At 39.8% G+C, this 24,093-nt stretch overlaps 2 non-coding genes and 2 pseudogenes across 2 annotated transcripts; 1 reads left to right on the top strand and 3 right to left on the bottom strand.

The window, feature by feature from the left end:
• Window positions 1-100: 100 nt before the first annotated feature.
• Window positions 101-287, top strand: LOC150094080 (U2 spliceosomal RNA). The gene has a single exon (XR_016550351.1). It is a non-coding gene; the product is annotated as a U2 spliceosomal RNA (small nuclear RNA).
• A 4,838-nt stretch (window positions 288-5,125) lies between these two features.
• On the bottom strand, window positions 5,126-5,294 carry LOC150094079 (U2 spliceosomal RNA; annotated as a pseudogene).
• Window positions 5,295-14,216: 8,922 nt separating this feature from the next.
• LOC150094078 (U2 spliceosomal RNA) lies at window positions 14,217-14,402 on the bottom strand. The gene has a single exon (XR_016550352.1). It is a non-coding gene; the product is annotated as a U2 spliceosomal RNA (small nuclear RNA).
• Window positions 14,403-17,711: 3,309 nt separating this feature from the next.
• Window positions 17,712-17,929, bottom strand: LOC150094077 (U2 spliceosomal RNA; annotated as a pseudogene).
• Between the last annotated feature and the right edge of the window lie 6,164 nt (window positions 17,930-24,093).

Here is a 24,093-nt window from a genome sequence, read left to right as displayed (position 1 = left end):
ATTAATTATAAATATGTCAAATTTATCCCTAACACCCTGTATATCAAGTTTTACCCTTAAACCTAGAGCTTTTCAGCTCTAATACAGAAATGATGACTGCATAACACCACACCAAAGTGACCGGTACTAGTCTGATCTGTTCTTATCAGCTTAATATCTGATACGGTTCGATTCGAGCCGCGAGATGTTAAACTGATTTTTGAAAGTCGGCGGAGTGCTTGCAGCTTGCTCCACCTCTGCCACGAGTTGGTCTGGTATTGCACTACTCCAGTGTCAGGTCATGATACTCGAATCAAAAAGAAGGCATGCTAATTGCACCAGCCACACCTCTACAGATCAGAGTCAATTTAGAAGCCACAGGTATCCACACGGGGGTGTTAGGACTCAGGTCGAGCCCGCTTCCTGCAACATGATATCCACCTGCTTTTTGCAAGGTGTGCTTGGAGCTTGACTCACCTCTACCAAGAGGCCCTGGAATTGCACTACCTCCAGTGTCATAGCAGAACATTATACTGCAATCAACACACTAATTGCACTGGTGCATCTACCGATCAGAGCAAAGAAAGAAGCCGTAATCTTCTGCATGGGGAACCCTAGGACCCTGGTTGAGCCCGCTTCCTCCAACAGGAAAGGCAGCTATTCCACACACACATCACAAATGTTTGAACATCATGTCACATATAAGAGGTTTGCTGGCTGTACCCTGACAAGAGGGGTGATTGATTCATTAAGTCCAATATTCTTAGAGGGTATTGGGTGGCAATGCTGTAGCCAATGAAGTTCTAACTGATGCTTGGCTATTGCTGTTACCCTCCTGCCATGATCAGAGCTTTAATAGGTCAATAACACCTTATCCATACACTGTCCTCTACAGATAACAGAGAAGATGAAAAGCATTCTTGCTTCATCCCTTTAAGCCAGTCCTTATAAGGACTAAAAAGGCCATGAAAAGACCAAAATAAAAAATTAGTAAATCGCAATGCTCTAGGTGGGATGGTGAATTTTCTTTTTGTGTAGTGAGTAATTGAATGATGGCGTTTTATCATAGAGTATATCCTCCAGCCCTGGGAGAGAATGGAGCATGTTATGGAAGATGTCTGGCATTTGTATAATATAAGAAGGAACTCAATTGTATCATGTGTCTAATAAGAAGGATCTGTATTGCAGCCCCATGTCTAATAAGAAGGTCCTCAATTGCAACATACAACCCCAGTCAAATAAGAAGGGCTCCACTTGCATCAGCACGTTATCCATGCAATTATTTAGCACGCAGGTCGAGCCCAGTTCCTGTATTGCACCCATCCCTAGTCTAATAAGAAGGACCTGTATTGCACCTCCATGTATAATAAGAATGGCTTGTATTGCATGGGTCTCATGCCTATGAAGGACCTCAATTGCACCATGTGTCGAATAAGAAGGATCTGTATTGCAACCCCATGTCTAATAAGAAGGACCTCAATTGCACCATATAAAACCCCATGTCTAATAAGAAGGGCTCCACTTGCATTACCACGTCTTCCACGCAATGATTTAGGACCCGGGTCGAGCCCAGTTCCTGTATTGCACGCACCCAATGTCTAATTAAATGGCTTGTACTGCATGGGTCTCAGGTCTAAGAAGAAGGACCTGAATTGCACCAAACCAACCCAATGTCTAATAAGAAGGGCTCCACTTGCATCACCACGTCTTCCACACAATGAAAGCAACAACTTGAGAACCCGGGTCGACCCTGCTTCCTGTATTGCACCTGCACTCCCCATGTCTAATAAGATGGGGGTATGTGTCATGATGGTTGATTTGGTGTCCACCAAGTTAGGGTTTTTTTCCTCTGTAGTCAGTAATTGAATGATGGCATTTTATCATAGAGTAGGTTGTCCAGAAGCCCTGGGAGAGAATGGCGCTTGTTATGGAAGATGTCTGATATTTGTATAATATAAGAATGGCTTGTAATATAAGAAATTGCATGGGTCTCATGTCTATGAAGAAGGACCTCAATTGCACCATGTGTCTAAAATACAGATCTGTATTGCACCTCCATGTCTAATTAGAAGCACCTGAATTGCACCATACACAACCCCATCTCTAATAAGAAGGGATCCCCTTGCATCACCACATCTTCCATGCAATGCATTAGGACCCGTGTCAAGCCCAGTTCCTCTATTGCACACAACCTATGTCTAATAAAAAAAGACCTGTATTGCACCCTCATGTCTAATAAGAATGGTTTGTATTGCAAGGGTCTCATGTCTATTATCAAGAAGGACCTCAATTGCACCATACACAACCCCATGTCTAATAAGTTCTCCACTCGCATCATGTCTTCCATGCAATGATTTAGGACCCGAGTCGAGCCCGGTTCCTGTATTGATCCCACCGCATGTCTAATTAAATGGCTTGAGCTGCATGTGTCTCATGTCTATGAAGAAGGACCTCAATTGCACCATGTGTCTAATAAGAAGGATCAAAATTGCACCATACACAACCCCATGTCTAATAAGAAGGACCTGTATTGCACCCCCATATCTAATAAGAACATGGTTTGTATTGCATGGGTCTCATATCTATTACTATGAAGAAGGACCTCAATTGCCCCATACACAACGCCATGTCTAATAAGATGGGCTCCACTTGCATCACCACGTAATGATTTAGGACCCAGGTCCAGGCCAATTCATGTATTGTACCCACCCCATGTCTAATAAAACAGTTTGTATTGCAGGGGTCTCATGTCTATGAAGGACCTGAATTGCACCACACCCAATCCCATGTCTAATAAGAACAGCTCCACTTGCATCACCATATCATCCATGCAATGCTTTAGGACGTGGGTCGATCCCGGTTCCTCTATTCCACCCACCCCATGTCTAATAAGAAGGATCTGTATTACACCCATGTCTAATAAGAATGGTTTGTATTGCACGGGTCTCGTGTCTATTATGAAGAAGGACCTCAATTGCACCATACACAACCCCATGCTTAATAAGGTCTCCACTCGCATCATGTCTTACACGCAATGATTTAGGACCTGCATCGAGCCTGGTTCCTGTATTGCACTACCCCCATGTCCAATAAGAAGGATCTGTATTGCAGCCCCATGTCTCATAAGAACATCGTTTTTATTGCATGGTTATAATGTCTATTATGAAGAAGGACCTCAATTGCACCATACACAACCCCATGTATAATAAGAAGGGCTCCTAGTAAGGACCTCAATAGCACCATACATAAACCCATGTCTAATAAGGTCTCCACTCGTATCACGTCGTCCACGCAATGATTAAGGACATGGGTGGAATCCGGTTCCTGTATTGCACTACACCATGTGTAATATGAAGGACCTGTATTGCACTCCCATGTCTAATAAGAACATGGTTTTTATTGCATGGTTCTCATGTCTATTATGAAGAAGGACCTCAATTGCACTATACACAACCCCATGTCTAATAAAGAGGGCTCCACTCACATCTCCAAGTAATGATTTCGGATCCAGGTCGAGATCGGTTCATGTATTGTGGCTACCCCATATCTAATTAAATGGATTGTATTGCATGGGTCTCATGTCTATGAAGAAGGACCTGAATTGCACCACACCCAATTCCACGTCTAATAAGAAGGGCTCCACTTGCATCACCACATCTTCCACGCAATGAGTGCAACAACTTTAGGACCCAGGTCGAGCCCCCCTTCCTGTATTGCACCCACACACATCCATGTCTAATAAGAGGGGGAAGGGTCATGAGGGTTGAGTTGGTGTCCACCAAGTTGGGTTTTGCTACAGATATCATTCCTTAACGACTGAGTTCTGTTTACAAGGGCTAAACTTGCATCCCCACGTCTCACATGCAACTTTAGAACCCGGGTCGAGCCCGCTTCCTCTAATGATCACATAGACCAAAGAACCGTCTTCTCGAGGATTCCTCAATGAATCATACCACACCACCCTCATGCAGTCATCCCCGGCGATGACCCCCTTTTTTCGGACCAATGGTCATTATTGCTTCTCAGCCTTTTAACCAATATCAACGTCATAAAAGTGTGCTCAGTGCTACTGGCATTTTGTAGTATCTGTTAATTATCGCTTAACATCGATACTCGTCTGGCAGAGTCACGTGATTTCTAAGCGTCGAGTAACAGATAAACAAAAACCCTGGACTGGGGAAAAATAAACACTTGGGGTGGACATGGGGTGCAATACAGGTCCTTCTTATTAGACATAGGTTTGTAAGGTGCAAATAAGGTCCTTCTTATTAGACACATGGTGCAATTGAGGTCCTTCATACACATGAGACCTGCAATAAAAGCCATTCTTTTATTGCAGGTCTCAAATACAAATGCCAGACATCTTCCATAACAAGCGCCATTCTCTCCCAGGGCCTATGAAGGACATACTGTATGATAAAACAGCATCATTTAATTACTCCCTACACAAAAAAAATTCGCCACCCCACCTAGAGCATTGCGATTTACTAATTTTTTAGTCCTTATAAGGACTGGCTTAAAGGGATGAAGCAAGAATGCTTTTCATCTTCCCCGTTATCTGTAGAGGACAGTGTATGAATAAGGTGTTATTGAGATATTAAAGCTCTGATCATGGCAGGAGGGTAACAGCAATAGTTGAGCCACAGTTAGAACTTCATTAGCTACAGCATTGCCACCAATACCCTCCAATGTTATTGGACTGAATGAATCGATCACCCCTCTTTTCAGGGCACAGCAAGCAAACCTGTTATATATGACGTGAGTTCAAACATTTGTGGTGTGTGTCAATTAGCTGCCTTTCCTGTTGCAAGAAGCTGGCTCGACCCAGGTCCTAGGGGTCCCCGTGCAGAAGATTACATCTTCTTTCATTGCTCTGATCAGGAGATGCACCAGTGCAATTAGTATGTTGTTTGCAGTATAATGTTCTGCTGTGACACTGGAGATAATGCCATTCCAGGGCAACTCGTGGTAGACGTGAATCAAGCTTCAAGCACACCTTGCAAAAAAGCAGGTGGATATCATGTTGGAGTAAGCAGGCTCGACCCAGAACTTTACCTTCCCCCGTGCGGAAGCCTGAGGCTTCTGAAGTGACAGTGATCTGTAGAGGTGCCGCCGGTGCAATTAGCATGCCTTCTTTTTGATTCAAGTATAATGAGCTGACTCTAAAGCTAGTGCAATACCAGACAACTCGTGGCAGAGTTGGAGCAAGCTCCAAGCACTCCGCTGACTTCCAAAAATCAGTTTAACATCTTGGGGCTCGAATCGAACCCATATCAGATATTAAACTGATAAGAACAGATCAGTCGAGTACCGATCACTTTAGGACTTACACAGTGTTACCTGTCATCATTTCTGTTGCGAGCTGATAAGCTCGACTTTGGAAGAGTAAACTTAGTGAGACAGAGTGTATACTCTGATGTTCCTAACAATTTTCCTGACTCTGCTTCTAGAGGGGAGTGGAGGCCTCCCCTCGAGATGGAAGCATACCAGCTATTTTAGGCTAACACTTAAATGTTCTAATGCCTCTGAATAATACATCATAGGCGAATTACTTTTAAAACTCCCTCACACCGTGTCGCGTCGGCAGTCCCGCAAAGCTGGTCGCGACGCTTAGGAATGGGGGGGTAGGTTTAACTTTACACTGGTGGGTCATGGTATTTCTCTCGATTACATAGGTGGGTCATGGTATTTCTCTAGAATTCTAGGTACAACTAACTTTCTAGGTATACCTAGAATACTGTCTATTGCGTCTCGTTTATTTTACTTGGAGGTTGGGTCGAGTTAAATCCAAGTGTGTAACTTTACCCTGACATTGTCTCGCTTCTTAAAAAACTCTGTACTGCCTGACAGTTCACCTTCTGCCTTCCAGAAATCGTCTTGGGTGCATTGCCTATCGTTACAATTAGGTGGAAGACTTCTGATTACTAGCCACAACTATCCCTTGGTGTAGTTGTGCATATTCCTTTAGTTGTTCTCTCTTGATTGTTGCTAAGTCTTCTATGTGCTGATTTCCCCATCTGAAACCTAATGTCCTAGTACCCGTGATGATGAACTTCGGCATGCCAAGTTTCTGCATTTGAGCGTTGAGCATTATTGTTTTATAAGTGCCTCTAAAAAGCGCTGATTCAGTGTTAAACGTGTATGGTATGTAGTCGGTGGGGGTGCTACTTGCGAGCCTAACAGGTTGTTTTGGGATGTCTAGTTCTTCAGTATCCGTAGGGGAATCAGGTTTCCTTTTCCTTTCGTCTTCATTGGTGTGGCTTCCTGGCCGTTTTTTTTACCTTGTGGTTCTAATTTACTACTTGGTGGTAGGTCAACTTTATTTCCAATTTCCTTATTTTCATCACTTGAAGACACATCACTCGAGGAACCAAGGTAAGGAAGAGTGGCTTTGGGTGGACTCTGATGGTTCAGCCTATGGGTCGAGGTCGATCTCTCCTGGGTAAGCCATATCTTCGGTGGGTTCTGTAACTTCTGAGAGGGCGGGTGTGTTTTCTACTTCATCTGTAGTTGTGGCTGTAGTAGGTGGAATATTGCTGTTAAGGGGGGGTCTTCAGGTGACGTTGTTCCAGTGGTCTTTGTGCACTCTGTCTCTGCTGGGAGAGCCATAACTTCCATTGGTTCTGTAACTACTGTCTGGGTGGGCATATTTTCCGCATTATCTGTATGTATAGCTGTAGCTGGTGGAACTTTGCAGGGAAGAGGTTGGAAGTCTTCAGGTGACGTGATAACGTTACCCATTGTGCACTGGAATCTTCTGTTATCGAGATTCGTACAGAGGCTGCATGGTTCTGTGCACGTGAGTTGGGAATGTCCAACATTCGCACAATTCCCACATCTGTTTTGCAGGCAGTCTCTGGCGATGTGGTGCTTTTTTTTGCAGTGGCTGCATTGCTTGGCCAATCCTTGATAGCTGACCATTATATTGTAACCTTTTACATTAATGAAATTAGGTACGGTTTTCAACATTTTCAGTTTGATGGAAATTTTATCTCCTTTCTCTATCATTGGGCATTTTGTGAAGGTGGGTCTCTCGATTCCTAAAACGGTTCCATAAACTTTAAAAGCGGCTGAGAGTTGGTCATCTTAATTTGAGCAGGCGGTTTCCTAAGGGAAATAGATTTAATTCCTTCAGCACTTACTGATGTGGGGATGTGTTTCTCATTTCCAAGCATAAAGCTTTCATTCACCAGTTTGTCCTTTCCTGGGTGATATTTTAGGGTACTTCGAAGAGGCCCTTATGATAATCCCAGCAGTTTATATTTCATACAATGGATACTTCGAGAACTTTAACAATCGCATCGGCGAGATCTTCTGGAGTTACCACCCTACATAAGGTAAAACGTATGGTAAGCTCCCTATTTACTCTCTGGTTGCTCAATTTTTTTTAAATTTGAGGGCTTAGGTCGTGAGCAAGGAATAACCCTATCCCTTCAGCATGGGTATTGTTACATGCAAACCCAAACCAAAACCAAACACAAACCAAAACCAAAACTCAAAAGGCAAAGTTATTACCAACTGGCCGCTTGTTGACGTTGTATCCTAGGTCATCGAAGGTCAAGGCCTTGAAACTCCTGCTTACATACCTCTGCTCAGCAAACCAATGTCTTCTGATCCTAATGGTAGTACAACACCAGAGACTATAACTGATCCTAATGGTAGTGCAACACCAAGATACTTTCAAAAACGAAACCAAAACTATACTTTGCTCATACTTTTGCTTAGCCGAAAGGCCGAGAAGCGATAACGACCATTGGTCGGAAAAAAGGGGATCATTGCCAGGGATGACTGCACGTGGGTGGTATGATATGATTCGTTGAGGAATCTTAGGGAAGACTGTTCTTTGGTTGCTGTGTTCATTAGAGGAAGCGGGCTCGACCCCAGTCCTAAAGTTGTGTGTAGATGTGGTGATGCAACTGGAGCCTTTGTAAACAGAACCCAGTTGATCAGGAATGATATCTATAGCAAAACCCAACTTGGTGGACACCAACCCAACCATCATGACACTTCCCCCCCTCTTATTAGACATGGGGGTGTTCGGGTGCAATACAGGATGAGGGCTAGACCCGGATCCTAAAGTTGTTGCACACATTGCGTGGAAGGTGTGGTGATGCAAGTGGAGCCCTTCTTATTAGACATGGGGTTGGGTATGGTGAAATTGAGGGTCTACTACCTAGACATGAGACCCATGCAATACAAGCCATTTAATTAGACATGCAGGGTACACTAAAGGAAGCAGGCTCTACCCGGGTCCTAAAGTTGTTGCACTCATTGCGTGGAAGACCTGGTGATGCAAGTGGAGCCCTTCTTATTAGACATGGGTTTGGGTATGATGCAATTGACGTCCTTTTTAATAGACATGAAGCCCATGCAATACAAACCATTGTTATTAGACATGGGGGTGCAGTACAGTATTAGACATGGGGGTGCAAAACTGGAAGCAGGCTCCACCCAGGTCCTAAAATTTCATGTGGAAGACATGGTGATGCAAGTGGAGCCCTTCTTATTAGGCATTGGGTAGGGTATGGGTGCAATTGAGGTCCTTCTTCATACACATGAGGCAATGTTTGCAATACAAACCATTCTTATTAGACATGGGGTGCAGTACAGTATTAGACATGGGGGTGCAACACTGGAAGGGGTCTCGACCCAGGTCCTAAAGTTGCACGAGGAAGATTTGGTGATGCAAGTGGAGCCATTCTTATTAGACATGGGGTGAGGTATCGTGCAATTCAGGTCCTTCCACTTAGACCTGAGACCCTTGCTTACAAGACATTCTTATTACATATGGGGTTGCAGTACAGGTCCTTGTTATTAGACATGGTGGTGTAGCATACATAAAACAACAAATGCCAGACCTCTTCCATAACAAGTGCCATTCTCTCTCAGGGCCTATGCAAGACATACTCTATAATAAAACGCCATCATTCAACTACACACTACACGAAAAAAAAAATATGGGGATGCAATAGAGGTCCTTATTATTAGACATGGTGGTGGAGAGTACACAAAACAACAAATGCCAGACATCTTCCACAACAAGTGCCATTCTCTCCCAGGTCCTATGGAAGACACTCTATGATAAAACGCCATCATTCAACTACACACTACACGAAAAAAAAAATCGCCACCCCACCTAGAGCAGTGCGATTCAGTATTTTTTTTATTTTGGTCTTTTCAGGGCAAGACACAAGACGCAAGATGTTGCTGACTATAAGGATGAAGCAAAATGCTTTTTAATCCCTGCTATCTGATAATGATTGCTGTGTGAGGAAAAGTTTATGAGCTAAATGCTCTGCCTGTGTGAGTGTGATTTAGAGATCTTCATTTGGAAGTAAGATGGCCTTCGGTCTCCTGTATTTTGAGAAGTCTGTTTCATTATAATTGGCTGCTTGTTGCACTAATTCATTTGGATGTGAAGAGGATACTGAGAAGAACTTTACTGTTGAAAACTGCAGGAAAGAGTAGATGTAGGGGATATTTGTATCCCAGTGGAGTTGGACATTTCTGACATACCATGGTGCGTTCAAGATAGTGCAGAGACATTTGTTTTGCACTTTCTGTAGTTTCAGGATATTTGTACTTGAGGTGTGGCTCCAGGCTGGGGAAGCATAAGTAATAATGGGTCGAATCATCAATTGATAAAGGAGCAGTTTTATTTTGGTATCCAGCTTGCTATTCCTATTGATAAGAGGGTAAAGCTGTGCAATGACTCTTGATGCATTCGAACATGAGGCTTTTATATGTGAACTGAAAGTTAGTTTTCTGTCCAGCAGTACACCCAGATATTTACCTTCTGGTTTCCAGGGAATCTTGGTATTAAATAGTAAGAAGTCATCGTTGGGAGATATTGTGTTTTTAGTGAAGAGCATGGCGATACTCTTCTGAGGGTTTACTTGCAGTCTCCATTCTGAGAACCAATGCTCTAATCTCTGCAGGTTTTCTTGCAGTTTCTTGGTGACAAGGTGCGGTTTAATAGATCTGGATAGTATATCTGTGTCGTCTGCGTATAGGGCAATAATGGATGACATTTGATTGTTCAGAATGTCTGCCATGTAAATCGCGAAAACTATCGGTGCCAGAAGCGACCCTTGAGGAACTCCTGACAAGATGCATCGCTGGGTAGATAATATATCATTTAGTTTGACTTGCATTCGTCTGTCACTAAGAAATGACTTTATGATTTGGACTAGATCTAATGGAATGCCAGCCAAAATCAACTTGTATAGCAGTGCAAAGTGCCATAATTTATCGAAAGCCTTTTCTAAATTAAGAAAAACTGCTCCAGTGTATTGATGCCAATTATAACTTGTGATAATGAATTCTATTAGTCTATGAATTTGTTGGGTGGTACTGTGAAATTGGCGAAAACCAAACTGTTCTGAAGGAAGGATGTTTAATTTTTTTACTGAAAGTTGAATTCTGGAAAGGATAGCTTTTTCTGCTATTTTGCCCAAATTAGATATTAGACTTATGGGACAATAACTTTGAGGCTGTTGAGGATCCTTGCCTGGTTTGTATATAGGAACTATGTCTGGCAACTTCCATGCAGAGGGGAAATACTTAAACCTGAACATAGCATTTATTATTGTTGTGAGATATACGATGGCCTTTCGGGGTAGCAGTTTAATAACTTTGTTGGAGATGCCGTCAGACCCTGGAGCTTTTCATTCTTTTAATTCTTTATAATGTCATCAATTTCAGCAGGGGAAGTAGGTGTGAGGTGGCTGGTACAGGTATCAGGCCGTTTTAACATGTGTCTGACGTGGCGGTGGACTTTGTAAATATGATTGAAATTTAAATTATTGTATGAAGGGCTACACTGTTTTTCTTAATTTTCCGCTATAGTTTCGGATTTTTCTGCATCTGTGTAAACAATGTTCAGGTCAGATTTGAGAGGGGAAGAGATTTGTTTTTGTTTTTGATGTTTCTCAGGAACTTCCAAACGGATTGATCACCAGGTGATATGGAGGCAAATTTATCTTCCCATAGTTTGTTTCTATGGACTTTAAGTGCATCTCTCACTGCACTGTTTATTTTGTTGAGATATTTCTTGTCTTGGGGTGCTCTGGTGTTGTGGTATCTTTGTCTTGCTTTATTTTTCTCCCTGATTAAGGTCATTATGTCATCTGGTAGTCGTTTAGGCTTGAAGGCAACTAAATTTGAGGTGATAGATGCTATGGCTGTGTTGATTTGATCAGTAAGTTTATTGACTGCAGAATGAATTTCTTCCTTGGAATTAATATGAGGGATGGGATCAATGTAGTTTGGAAGCATTTTGGATAGTTTTTCCCAGGGAATGAAGGTATGAAGCGAATGGGGAAGATCTGATAATCCAGTTGGAGCAGAATAGGATTGTGGTCTGATGATAACTCATTCAATGATTCCAGGGAGTACTGTAGGTTGACATTCTGAAGAACAGCTATATCCAAGACGTCGTATGAGCCAGTAGGACTGTGGTGAGTTGGCACTGAGTGACCAGCCACAGTTGCGCAATTTGAGCTTGTGTAGTTAAAGTGGATGTGGCCATTCCTATTTATAGACCTACTGCTCCAGGCTTGATCTGTTGCATTAAAATCTCCGGCAATAATAACCGGCAGTTTAATGCCGAGGATAGCATCAAGATCTGTCATCAGCAATGTTTTTGATGGTGGGTTATAAGCAGAATATATTTTTATGTTTCCGATAGAGTTTGTGATGACATTGATACCTGTAAGTTCGAGATTAGTGGTTCTAGGAATGGCTACAGCATGATGATTGATGTGATTTTTAATGAGGATGTTTTTGCCACCACCTCTGTAATCCAGTCTGTCATTCCTGTAGTGTTGATATCCTCTGAATTTAGGATTGTCAGCAGGTCTTAGATGAGTCTCTTTAAATAATAATATATCCAGATTATATCTGTCATTGAATTCCTGCCCTTCTAGTATTTTATTTTTAAGGCCGTTGGCATTCGTAAGATAATCATTAGAGAATCTGGGGTAAGTTTTTACCTATGCATTGGAGAGTGCAGATAAAATTAACTGTGTTTGCTGCAAGAAACATTTTGTAGTGCTGTGATGGATTTGTGTTACTGAAATCCTGTAACATATTTACAAGAGAAGAGGTGATGATGGCTGTTATATTTGAATGTGGATTTGTCATATTCTGGTCATGGATTGCTTTTTTGGGCGGTCCACATCAGCATATGTTCTTGTTTGGTGTTGAAGATTTATTTTCTTAGGGGGATCAGTTGATGGTGAGTGAACACCTGTCATCTTGTTCAAGCTAATAGGAGCCTGATGAACTTGAGCTTCTGTGGCTTTCGTTTCTGTCAGTGAGGTAGACTGACTGATTAACTCAGTTTGTCTGTTTTTTGGGTGGCAAATGCACCCTCTGTAATTTGCAGGGTGGGGGCCACTGCAATTAGCACACTTAGCTGGGGTGGTTTTTGGCTTGGAGCAGGTACATGTGGGGTGGGTGTCACCACATTTCAGACATCTGTATTGAGCTTGCACAACTTCTGGGCATGACCAAATTTTTTGCATCTATGGCACTGCCCAGAAGAGGCCCTCTTCCTAAGTGGTTCTGGTGAGACCTTAAGCCCACAGATTGTCTTCAAGTTATAAATATCTTTATAGATGTGTATTTCCAGCAATACTAGAGGCATAGGTGTCTTGTTAGATCTATACCTTCTACTGACTTTGATGGGAGGCAGATCTTGCATGTTGAGGTCAGCAGCTATTTCTGCTGTTTCAATGTCTTCAGATACTCCTTGGAGTACCACTTTAAAATTTTTCTCCGAGGTAAGTGTGAAGGTATGGTATTGTATACCTCTTGTGTCCGACTTCTTGGTTAGATTTCTGTAGTCAGACACTGTATTGGGCTGAATTTTGATACCCTCCTCTGTGTTCTTGGCAGTGGAGTAATTTATCTGCAGGTTGGTCATGGTGGTTCTTAAGGCTGTCCATCTCTGCTTTTCATCCCTAAGAATGACTGGAGGCACATTTTCATTGGTTTAGGCAGAGGAATCTGTGTTGCGGGCATCTTCATCCATGCCATTTTCATTTACTGACTCCGAGGCCAGAGTTTTGCGTTTTTTACGCGTGTGCCTCTTTCTTGATCTGAATGAGTAGAGTCAGAGATAATTGGACTTAGTTTTTCCTCCATTTGAGGAACGTCTTCATTTTGATCTTCATCAGTTTCGGGTAAAGAGTAAAGATTCAGGAAGCCGGGCCATTCAAGCTTGAACTTCTTAAGGAGTTTCTTTACGAAGCTGAAAGCCAGTCATTTATCTAGAGAGTCTATAATGATATCAGGATCTATCAAATTTGATGGCCATTTGAGCTTAAATTTCCTTTGCAGTTTATTTACAAGTATGCGTGTTGGCAATTCATCCAGCGAATCTGTGAGGGCGTCCAAATCTAACACATTCATTACTGACAGTTTGCATATAAAGGCAAGTAAATGGATCTGAAATAGATACGCTAACAATGGCGATTCTAACGGCTGTTAGTCCTAACGAATCGCCCTCGTTGCAATTAGAGTTCACTTACCTTCGCTGATGTTCTTGAATACAGTATATTCTGCAATTTAATGACTTTAAACACATCTCAGCTAGTTAATCTAGCAGCTAAACTACAAAACCAAAGTTTCTCATCATAACAACTATTCAAATCACTGATCACATATATAAACACTTGGCAACTGCCATTATGCACCAGTGCCACCTCCTCCTTCCTTTTCAGAGTGCAGTGAGCACACCTGTTATATGTGACATGATGTTCAAATATGAACATCATGTCACATATAATGTGACATGATGTTCATAGTCACATTAGATGTTCATAGTCACATGGAGGAAGCGGGCTCGACCCGGGTCCTATAGTTCCTGGTGCAGATGATTATGGCTTCTTTCGTTGCTCTGATCAGGAGATGTGCCAGTTCAATTAGTGTATTGATTGCAGTATAATGCGCAGCTGTGACCCTGGTAGTGCCATTCCATGGCAACTTTTGGTAGAGGTGAATCAAGCTTCAAGCACACCTTGCCTGGAGGTAGTGCCATTTCAGGGCATCTCGTGGCAAAGGTGGAGCAAGATCGAAGCACACCTTGCAGAAAAGCAGGTGGATATCATGTTGGAAGAAGCAGGCTCAATCCGGGTCCTAACCGACCCCATGCAGAAGCCTGCAGCTTTTAAAATGACTCTGATCTGTAGAGGTGCTGCCGGTACAATTAGTATGCCTTCTTTTTGAATCGAGTGTATTAAGCTGACTCTAGAGCTAGTGCAATACCAGAGCAAATCGTGGCAGAGGTGGAGCAAGCTCCAAGCACTCCGCCGACTTCCAAATGTCAGTTTAACATCTTGTGGCTCGAATCGAACCCATATCAGATATTAAGCTGATAAGAACATATCAGACTAGTACCGATCACTTTGGTGTGGTGTTACCCAGTCATCATTTCTGTTTCAGACCTGAAGAGCTCTGGTTTTAAGGGTAAACTCGAAGTACAAGTGGACAAACTAAATTTTTATGTTTATTTACTTTAAAGCTATAAGAATAAAAGAATAAAAGAATATGTTTATTTTTATAACATTTGTGCGATTATTAATTAGATTTTAATTATTAGATTTAGTTCTAAACTGTTGGCCTCAGTTTGTTACTTCCTTGGCTGTGTTAATGCAGAAATAAAATTTTTGTAACTGAATGACCAAGAGCGAAGGTAAGAGGGTTTTGGTAGTGTTAAAAGAAATTAATTAAATTTTTATTCTTACCTTATTATTCCGTAAATAAGTTTAAAGTGGAGGAACACACCATTGTCTACTGAATTCATTCGGTTTCAACTCTCCCAGTCTCATGGTTAAAAAATTCTTAATGCTGGTTCTGCAACTTCAGAGAATGTCGGGCAAGCCCTTTTTACACTTGTTGAAATATGCTGTTACAGATTTTCGATATGTGGTATCTAAATTCTATAATGGTGTAGAGGAGTAATTTGCATTGTCTTTTGGACATGTTCTGAGGTAATTCAATTAATCTGAGCGCCAGGCTGGGAGAGATTGTAGTGTTGAATCTGTCTCCCACCAGACACCAGATGGCTTGAGTGTGAAACAGTAATAAAATATATGAGAGATAGTTTCGCTTTCTAGGCAGAAAACACACTGGTCTACTACCCTTCTATTCCACTTGGATTGTTTTTTCCAAGTGATTAAATCTTCATTTGATGGAGTTTCTGTGTCCTTTAAATTTCGTAAGATGTGGTACACTATTGATCTTTTATTGGAGATACTGTTTGGATCTTGCAGTAAAGGTGAGAGTGTGCGGTAGGAACTGATGATGTCTAGGTATTCTTTAGGTGAAAAGATTGCCTGTGGGCCTGAGTACTTAATATTGAAGGTATTAAAACATCTTGTGCCTAGCCAGTATTTTATCAGGCTGTGGGCAATGTGAAGTGGATTTTTTAAAGAGTTCTCCAAAGCGAATTGAAGTGACGTATTTAGTTAGTAGTGGTAAGTTGTGTCCACCTTTATCTATAGTTCTTTTCATTTTTATTCTTTTGATTTTATCTTTCTTGTTTTTCCATAGGAAGCTGTAGATTATTATTTCACATTGGTGTATAAATTCCTTTGTGGTTGAAAAAGGATTGACATAATACGTGATTATCGGAACCATTAGTTGTTTTCTAATTTGTGCTCTTCCTGTGAAGTCTAAGATACATGAATTCCATTAGAGTTTAATTTTGTTAAGCTTATGAAGGATTTCTACATGGTTGGTCAGTGTATTTTCATTGTTGAAAGAAATTCCTAGAATTTTTACTTAGGGAACACGAGATTTAATTTCGGGCCCATGGGAAGTGTGGCTGTTTTTTCATTATCGATTTTTGATCCTGATGCTTGTTCAAAGGTTTTAATGGACTGTGCGAGACCTTCTTTGTATTTTTCATTTCTTATACCTATGTCTTATACCTATCAGCGGCGTAAATTAACACTTTTAGAGGTGGGCCAGCTGGTTGTGGTAATTCAACGCCTGTAATTTCTGGATTTCTTCTAATTTCATTCGCGAGAATTTCGATATAAATCACATAGAGGACCAGAGACAGTGGTCATCCTTGCTGTACACCTCTTGTGATTTTAATTGGGTCTGTTAAGGTTTCATTTATGAGTATTCTGCTATTGATGTCGTGGTAAATAGTCTTTACTATATGGAGAAAGTAAGTGCCTACCTCATGCTTTGAGAGAGTTTGAAACAACAGATTAAGCCTCACTCTGTCGAATGTATTTTATTTTAGATAGGATATGACATGACGAGGAAAGAAAACGTTATGGGTGCTTGCTCTCCCAGGGACAGCGCATTCCTGGCTGCTCTTTAGGATGGTTGGGAGTACTTTTGAAAGACGGAGAGACAGATATTTTGTTAAAATTTTATAGTCAGTATTTAGTAGTGTTATTGGTCTCCAATTTTGAATATCTTTAAAATTTCCTTTTTTGGGGATTAGTGTGATTAAACCAGTTTTTGGGGAATTAGTGAGATTCCCTTTGTTGATGCAAAATTCAATAACCTGAAGGAAAGCTGAAACAAGATTTGGACAGAATATTTTGTCAAATTCAAGAGGGAGACCATTAGATCCAGGAGCAGAGTGGTTTTTGAAAGATCTTATAGCAGTCTTCAGTTCAGGTAGTGAAAAAAAGTAGTTCTCTTTGGTAATTGGACACTGTAAGGTTCTGATGTAATAATTTGGGCCATAAGGATTCATCGACCGTTTCGGCAGTGTATAGTTGGGTGTAGTAAGATTTAAAGGCCTCAATAATGTGTTCTTTTATACCAATCACTTTAGTGTTGTGTTACCCAGTCATCATTTCTGTTATAGACCTGAAAAGTTCAAGCCACAAGGGTAAAACTTTAGTACAGGAAGTGGTCAACCAGTTCTTATATTTGGAAATTTTAAAGACATGAAAATAACAATATGATTGCAAAGTTATGAGATACTTAATTAGAGTATTAGTTGTTAGCTTTGGTTGCCAACTGTTAGCCTCAGTATATTACATCCTAGGCTATTACGGTATTGTAATATATAAATTTTTATGACTTCATGGTCAGGAAACAGGAAAACAAGGATTAGGGAATGTTAAGTAAAGGAATTAAATTTTTATTCTCACCTTATTATTCCATAGATAAGTCAGGAGTGGAGGAACACACCATTCTCTACTGAATTGGGTCGGTCTTAACTCTTCAAATTACATGGTTAAGTAGTTTCTGATGCTGGTTCTAAACTTCTGATAATGTCTTCATCTATGAGAACTCCTTTCAAAAGAAAATCTTTTGTGAAGAGGTCTTTTGTGGTTACTTCGTATAAACCTTTTGGGTAATCCCAACAATTTATATTACATAATTTGCTGGGAACTACTATTATGACTAGGGCTTCAGCCAGGTCCTCAGGCTTGACAGCCTTTTTGAATGTAAACCTTAGTGTATGGTCTCGAGAGATCTTAGACATTTAATTTAAATGTGTTGGGCAGCACTACTTTATATAGAAGGCAGCAGTACTGATAGCTCTTAAGGTGTGATTGTGTAGCGGTTTTACTTGGTCTCAGAGAGTTGTCTTTTCTCCTTACTATACCAAGCAAAACCACCAGTGGTCATCTTAGCAGGTGGAGCCTGCCGGCTATGTAGCTCGTACACTTTTTGTGTAGAGGAGGAGCAAAAGATACTCTCTGGTATTAACCAGTGTAGTGTAAAATTGGCCAGCACCTCTGAAAAAAATAGAGTTTGATATTACCCCAGTCCAGGTCTTAGGTCCATCAAGACCGGTGTAAATCTGTATGAGCAGATACTAGAATTTGAGCTAGCCACCTAAAAGCTTAATATTTTGGGTCCCAATGGGACCCGTGATAGATATTAAGCAGTGAAAAACAAACTATCCTAAACTAAAAAGAACAGATACTACACTTTGATCTTATCCAAAAGGTCGAGAAGCGATCAGATTAGTACCAATCACTTTGTGAATGTATTTATCTAGTCATCATTTCTGTTGAAGATCGAGAAAGTTCTTTGTGAAATGTGGGTAAATGTTTTAAAAAATGGATTCTATAATCCACTGACCTAACTTTTTGACTATTCCTACATTATGGGCAGTGGTGAGAAAGCCACATCCTCGAGGTTGCAGTAGTTACTTTGAGGTGATTTATTGCCTAAACTTTAAAAAAAATTGAATATGGAATTTAGCAGATAACAGTCTTTGTGCATTACTTCATTGACTGTATTGCTATTAGCCTAAAAGAAATAAAAATTAATGCTCTTGTGTGGAGGTGGATGCGATGCAATTCCTCATGAAAACAGGGGAAAGGAAAAATAAAATTAAAAATTAGCAAGGCAGGTTAAAGATAACTTTTAATTAGTAATGCATTTACAATTTAACAAGAAAATAGACTTAAAAATGATAAATTACCTTAAGAAACTGTTATGTTGTGATTTCTTTTTATATTTCTTCTTCACTTGATCAGAACTTTTAAAGAAATCAGTGTCTCCAATGATTGATCTAGGTCTTATAGGTCCCACTTTTTCTAAATCTTGGAAAGCCATGTCATCGATAATGAATGAACACTGTTTCATTAACTTTATTTTATTGTTATTTTTTGTTACTTTCTAAGACTGTTGTGTTGTTACAAAATTCATCTGACTTTAGTATCTCTTCAAACATCTTATACTGTTGGGTTAAAATTTCAATGTCTTCATCTGCATTAGGATTGTTAAACATATCTTCTAACTTTGATGAATAATCTTCACTAATAGGCTTTGGATCTGAAATCTTACTTGACTTTCGATTAACTTTTAATTTAGTGTGTTTTGGAGAGTCTATAACCATCGGTGTGGAAGAAAGAATTCCTTCTTCCTCTATAGTAGACAGATTTGTTCCTTCTTCCTCTACCTTAGAAAACTTCTTGTCTAAAGTAGAAGGAGAACTTTTGGGTGTAAGCTGAATAGGGATATCTTCTTTTGTAGGATTTATAGGAGGAAAGTCCTCTAAAGACACTGTAAAGTTATTGTTAATTTTTGGACATTGGAATTTACTGTGGGAAGGATCACCACACTGCTTACACGGGTCTTTTCAAGTTACTTGGGAGTGACCAAATTTGGCCAATTACCATATTTATTCAAAGAGCAGTCTCTAGCTGTATGACCTTCTTGTTTGCATCTGCTTCACAGTCTGGTCATTCCCTGATAGTTGACCATTACTGTGTAGTTACTGATAGTTACAAAATTTGGAATGGCTTTGTTCATTTTCATTTTTATGTATATTTTGTCACCCTGTTCAATCTGTGGATATTTCTGGACGTGGGGATGGATCACAGATAATATCCGCCCAAACTCTTCCAAAACTTTTTGAAGTGTTTCGTCGTTAAATTCAGCCCGAATTTTCCTTAAGTAAATGAATTTCACGCCACTGTGGCCAACGGTAGTGGGGAAAAACCTTTCACTTGCTAAAACAATACCTTCTTCCATAAGTTTTTCTTTAATGTTGTAAGTGTTGGAAGTAACTTCATATAAGCCTTTCAGAAAATCCCAACAGTTAATATTCTTAAGGTTTTTAAGATTGTCATCTCCAATAACATTTACTATAGCTTCAGCAATTAAATCAGGCTGAAATTCCTTTTTAAAAGAGAATCTGATGGTTAAGTCTCTAATTAGTTTGCTGTTTGCCATAATTTGTCGTTACAACTATAGATAGAAAAAAGTAAGAACAGATACTACTTGTTGGTCTTAACTGCTTTATGGAAGAGAGCAACTTCATCTATATAAAGTTTTAGTCTGTGCTATATAGAAGACAGCAAAACTGAGAACAGATACTACCTGACAGTGTTGGACAGTTTTACTTTATATTTAGGTTTTAAAAGAGGTAAACCGTGAGTAGACATATCGATACAAAATAAATAACTGATAAAACTCACGTAGAAAGATTATTGAATAGTATAATTTTCGCCTGTGACACAGGCATCTTCAGTACATTAAGCTCAAAATCAAACAATAACTGACAATTCCAAAAAGCGCCACCTAAGTAGCTGGTGTAAGATAACTAAAAAGGTCAATAACTTTCCTAAAAAAAAATTAATAAAAAGTTAACAAAGATTAGCTAATTTGTAAAGTCGAAAGGCAGCAAAAATATTCAGTGGTTTTAAAACTTTAATACAACTTTTGCTATACAACTTTTGCTATATTTTCATTTTCCTAACTTTTTATTAATTTTTTTTGTTTTTGAGCTTAATGTACTGAAGATTCCTGTGACACACAGGTGAAAATTATACTAATAAATAATCTTTCAACGTGAGTTTTTTCCGTTATTTATTTTGTATTTATATATCGGTAATATAACTGATTTTATATCGGAGGGCCGGTGCAGTGTTTTTGCTTGGTATCAACTATACTCCCTAACTCCCTAGGTCTAAACTATACAACCCCCACTGGTCCTCATTGCAGGTGGAGCCTGCCGGCTATATGAACCACTGTACATTTCGTGCAGAGAGGGAGGGAATAGGTTTCAGTTGGTCTAACCAGTGCTATGCAAAAATCACAATACACCACTGAAAAAGAACTGTCTTTGACTTTGCCCCAGTCTGGGGTTTTGGTCCTAAAGGACACTGTAGAAACTGTCAAATAACAGGTACTACACTTTTTATTAGTCTATCAGCTTTAAAATATCTTGGTTCCAATAGGGACCCAGACAGGTATCAAATCTGATACGAACTGAAAAATCATGGATATTAAACTTTGATCTTAGCCAAAAGGCCGAGATGCGATAAGAACAGATTTTTTTTGAGTACCTTGATTGTTCAAAACCTAACTTTCGTTAGACGACCTCCGTGACCAGGGCATTGCTTAGCCAAGGCCGTTGGAGGGCATACTCACTGATAAAGTACAGCTATCGAAGTTTACAGCCTCTGCTTCCACATCTTAAACTATACTTTATACCTTTTGTAACATACCACTTTGAATCTATGAAATTCCCAATAGCCTGTTTTCGTCCTTGCCCACTCTAGCCACTGTATGAGTCAGAGGGGATTTTAGACATTGCAGGCATGGGAATCCTAGTGAAACTTATGGTGTTGAAGGTAGGAGGCAGATAAGAAAGTGAAGAAAAACTGGTCTTGAAGATGGTGGGAGTGGTGGGTTTCAATTAAAACACTTGGGTCGGGGATCTAACTAGCAAAGGTGTCAGTCCCATATCTAGTTCCTGTTCACCGTGCAATCTATCCCACATATGTGGGTTTGCCCATAGAGTGCCAGGTGAACAGGGGATACATTCAATTAATATTATTTTCAATTATTTTTATTATTAATCTTAACTAATTCTTAATTGCTATATATATACTCACTTATTAGCTTTTCAAATAATTATTTGATTAATAAATTTTAGATTGTAGACGATTCCTCAGTTACTTCTGGGTAACGTTAATAATATGCTAACACTAATAAGATTTTTTGTATTTTTATTTTATACTTTTTTGTTAGTTTTTTATTTTATTATATATATAATTTTGTATCATGCAAATATTGGTTAATAAGCTAATAAGTAAGGTTAGTAGGGTTAGAAAAGGATCAAAATTATAATCTTAGAGCACTTGGCAGCTTTCTAGTTCTTCCACGCATAGGCCATTTTCATGGTCTCTGGTTTGGAAGAACCCAGAGACCATTTTCGTAGCCCAAAGTTAGTCTCTCCTGCAGCGATGTAGGGTCCTGAGGTCCTCCGTACTCTAAAGTCCCTGCAAGAGAAGCTTGTGAAGTTCCGTTAGTTCCAGTGTGTAAGGTGTATTGTATTATATCAAAAATGACATCTAAGTTGTCCATAGTGTATGTTCGCTAAAATGGAGGTGTGCACCATTTTTTGATGAAATTGTACTCATCCATTAGCGTGAGGTTAGTGTGAATATCATTCCTTATTGAACATCTGGCTGTGGCTAATATGTCCAATAAACCTAAGTTGTGTATAGAATACGATGTGGCGCTTCGATCTTTCCAAATATGGAACTGGAGTTCTTTGATTGTAGGAGTAGTAAGTTTTTAATTGGTTTTGTGTCTGTGTGGAAGTAGACTATCATTTGTTTTGTAGGAAGAGGAATATTAAATTTGTTGGCCACATATTTCCATATGCCTTGCATAACTGGGCAATCGTACACTACATGTTCGACTGTCTCTTCCCCAGGGCAAAAATCACATGTTTCAAGTGGGGCTTTTCCTCTTCTGTGTAGTTCGTGCCGCATTGAGAAAAAGGCATGGGCCATTCTCCATGCAAGAGCACTTCTTGATGGATAGGTGTCATAGTGTTTGTGTATGTTTTCCCACGTTTTTTCCGTGGTTTGTCGCGGGTGATGTTGTAATGTGTATGGTGTTATTTTGTTTGTTATTTGGAGAAGGCTATCTGATGATAGGTTAATATCTTCCCCTTTGTTTTTTAGGTTTTTTAGTTCAGTAATTATTTCGGTATAGAATCGTGTTGTGTTTAATGTTATTGAAACCGGTGTTCTGGTTTCTCCAAACAGTGGGATTTTTATTCCAAGCCAATATCGGGCGAACCATTTAGCTTGGTGTTGTTCGTGTTGAAATACTTTTTTAATAATTTTCATAGAGGCCACTAATATTTTGAATTTAAAGTGTGGAAAATCGTATCCCCCCTGTGTTTTTGCCCATTCATCTCTGGCTACCTCTTCCGCTTGGTAATTCCAAAAATACCCGAATGCCATCGACTGCCATTTTTTAATTGTTTTCGTTGTGATTGATTGTATTTGTGCTGTGTATAATATTGATGGTAGGAATATTGTATTGATTATCCGAGCTCATGCTTGTAGCAAAAACCTGCTCGGTCACCAATTTTGCATTTTTGTTTGTATTGTTTGTGTTATGTCCTTTGCAGAGAGTTTTCTTTCTTCGTGTGTGAATGGGACTCCTAGAATTTTAAGTGGTCCCATAACTATGTTCCATCCATGTGGCGGAGTCTCATTTGTGTTGTTTATGTGTTTCAAGCCAGTTTTTGTTGGATTTAGCTTTAATCCCGACAGTTTACTAAATTGTTCTGTAATTTTAATGAGTGCATGTAATGATTCCTTTTGTGTTGTGTTTGCAAAAAAAGCATTGTTACTGAACTGATAGGATAGACTCAATGCCAGAGGGGGCACACTGCTATATTTGTCAAAAAAAGCATTAGATACAACGAGATCAAGAAATCACCAACCACAAACCTGGAAGAAATTGGAATTGAAATACATATAAAAAATCAGGCAGTCTAAAACTATATTCAGTCTACAACCCTCCAGGCAAACCACTTCTAGCCTCAGACCTCTCGCAGCTCCTTGACATAAACGAAGCAATAATAATGGCAGGAGATCTAAATGCAAAACACCCTGCGTGGAACAGCAGGAATACCAATAATAATGGGAAGAGCCTACACAAATTTGCTATGACAAGAAACATCACCATAGCAGGTACTGTTGAACCAACACACTACGGACCATCACAACCTACTCATTCGTGATTCATCAGATTATGATGAAAAAGACAGATGGAAGCATAAATGCCCAAAGGCGTCCCTGATCACAAATTGAAATCTCTCAACACAGCCATAATTAGGGTGAGCCAAGTGCTCAAAAATATCTTCTATTAAACTGGGAATTATTCATAGCGATGAAGGGATTAGAGTCCACGGGACTGATATTCATCAAGCCACAGAAGTTATCAGTTATCAGATTCTTCTTCTCCAGGTGGAATGGCAGGAAGACTCGACTTTTAGATGAGAATCGAGATTGCGGTAGATCGATGAGTTTGTGATTTCTTCAGGCAGCAGTTTTAAGGTGTTTTGAAGTGCTGAGATTTTGATCAGATATAGTATATAGTATATGTTATACTCGAATAGCAGATAGTATACCGATTGTATGAACCAAATTCGTGATCAGTGCACCTACGAGTGGATTAGGAATGTCTTCAACGAAACAACTAAAAATAGTGCATGGAAGAAAATCTGGACATTGTAAGTAAATTTTCTATTTACCATTACCCATCCACTACCAAATAACAGTAGCACACTGGCAGAACCAAATGGAGGAACTAACATTATCAAACTTTAATTATGACCAACTAATAACACTCTTCAGGAAG

The sequence above is a fragment of the Typopeltis vanoorti genome, chromosome 23 (genome assembly GCF_054136105.1).
Source record: "Typopeltis vanoorti isolate ZY-2024b chromosome 23, IOZ_Tvanoo_1.0, whole genome shotgun sequence".
In the NCBI taxonomy this organism is placed as follows: domain Eukaryota; kingdom Metazoa; phylum Arthropoda; class Arachnida; order Uropygi; family Thelyphonidae; genus Typopeltis; species Typopeltis vanoorti.
The sequence above is the reverse complement of the archived record's forward strand: the minus strand, read 5'-3'. Positions and strand labels throughout refer to the sequence as shown.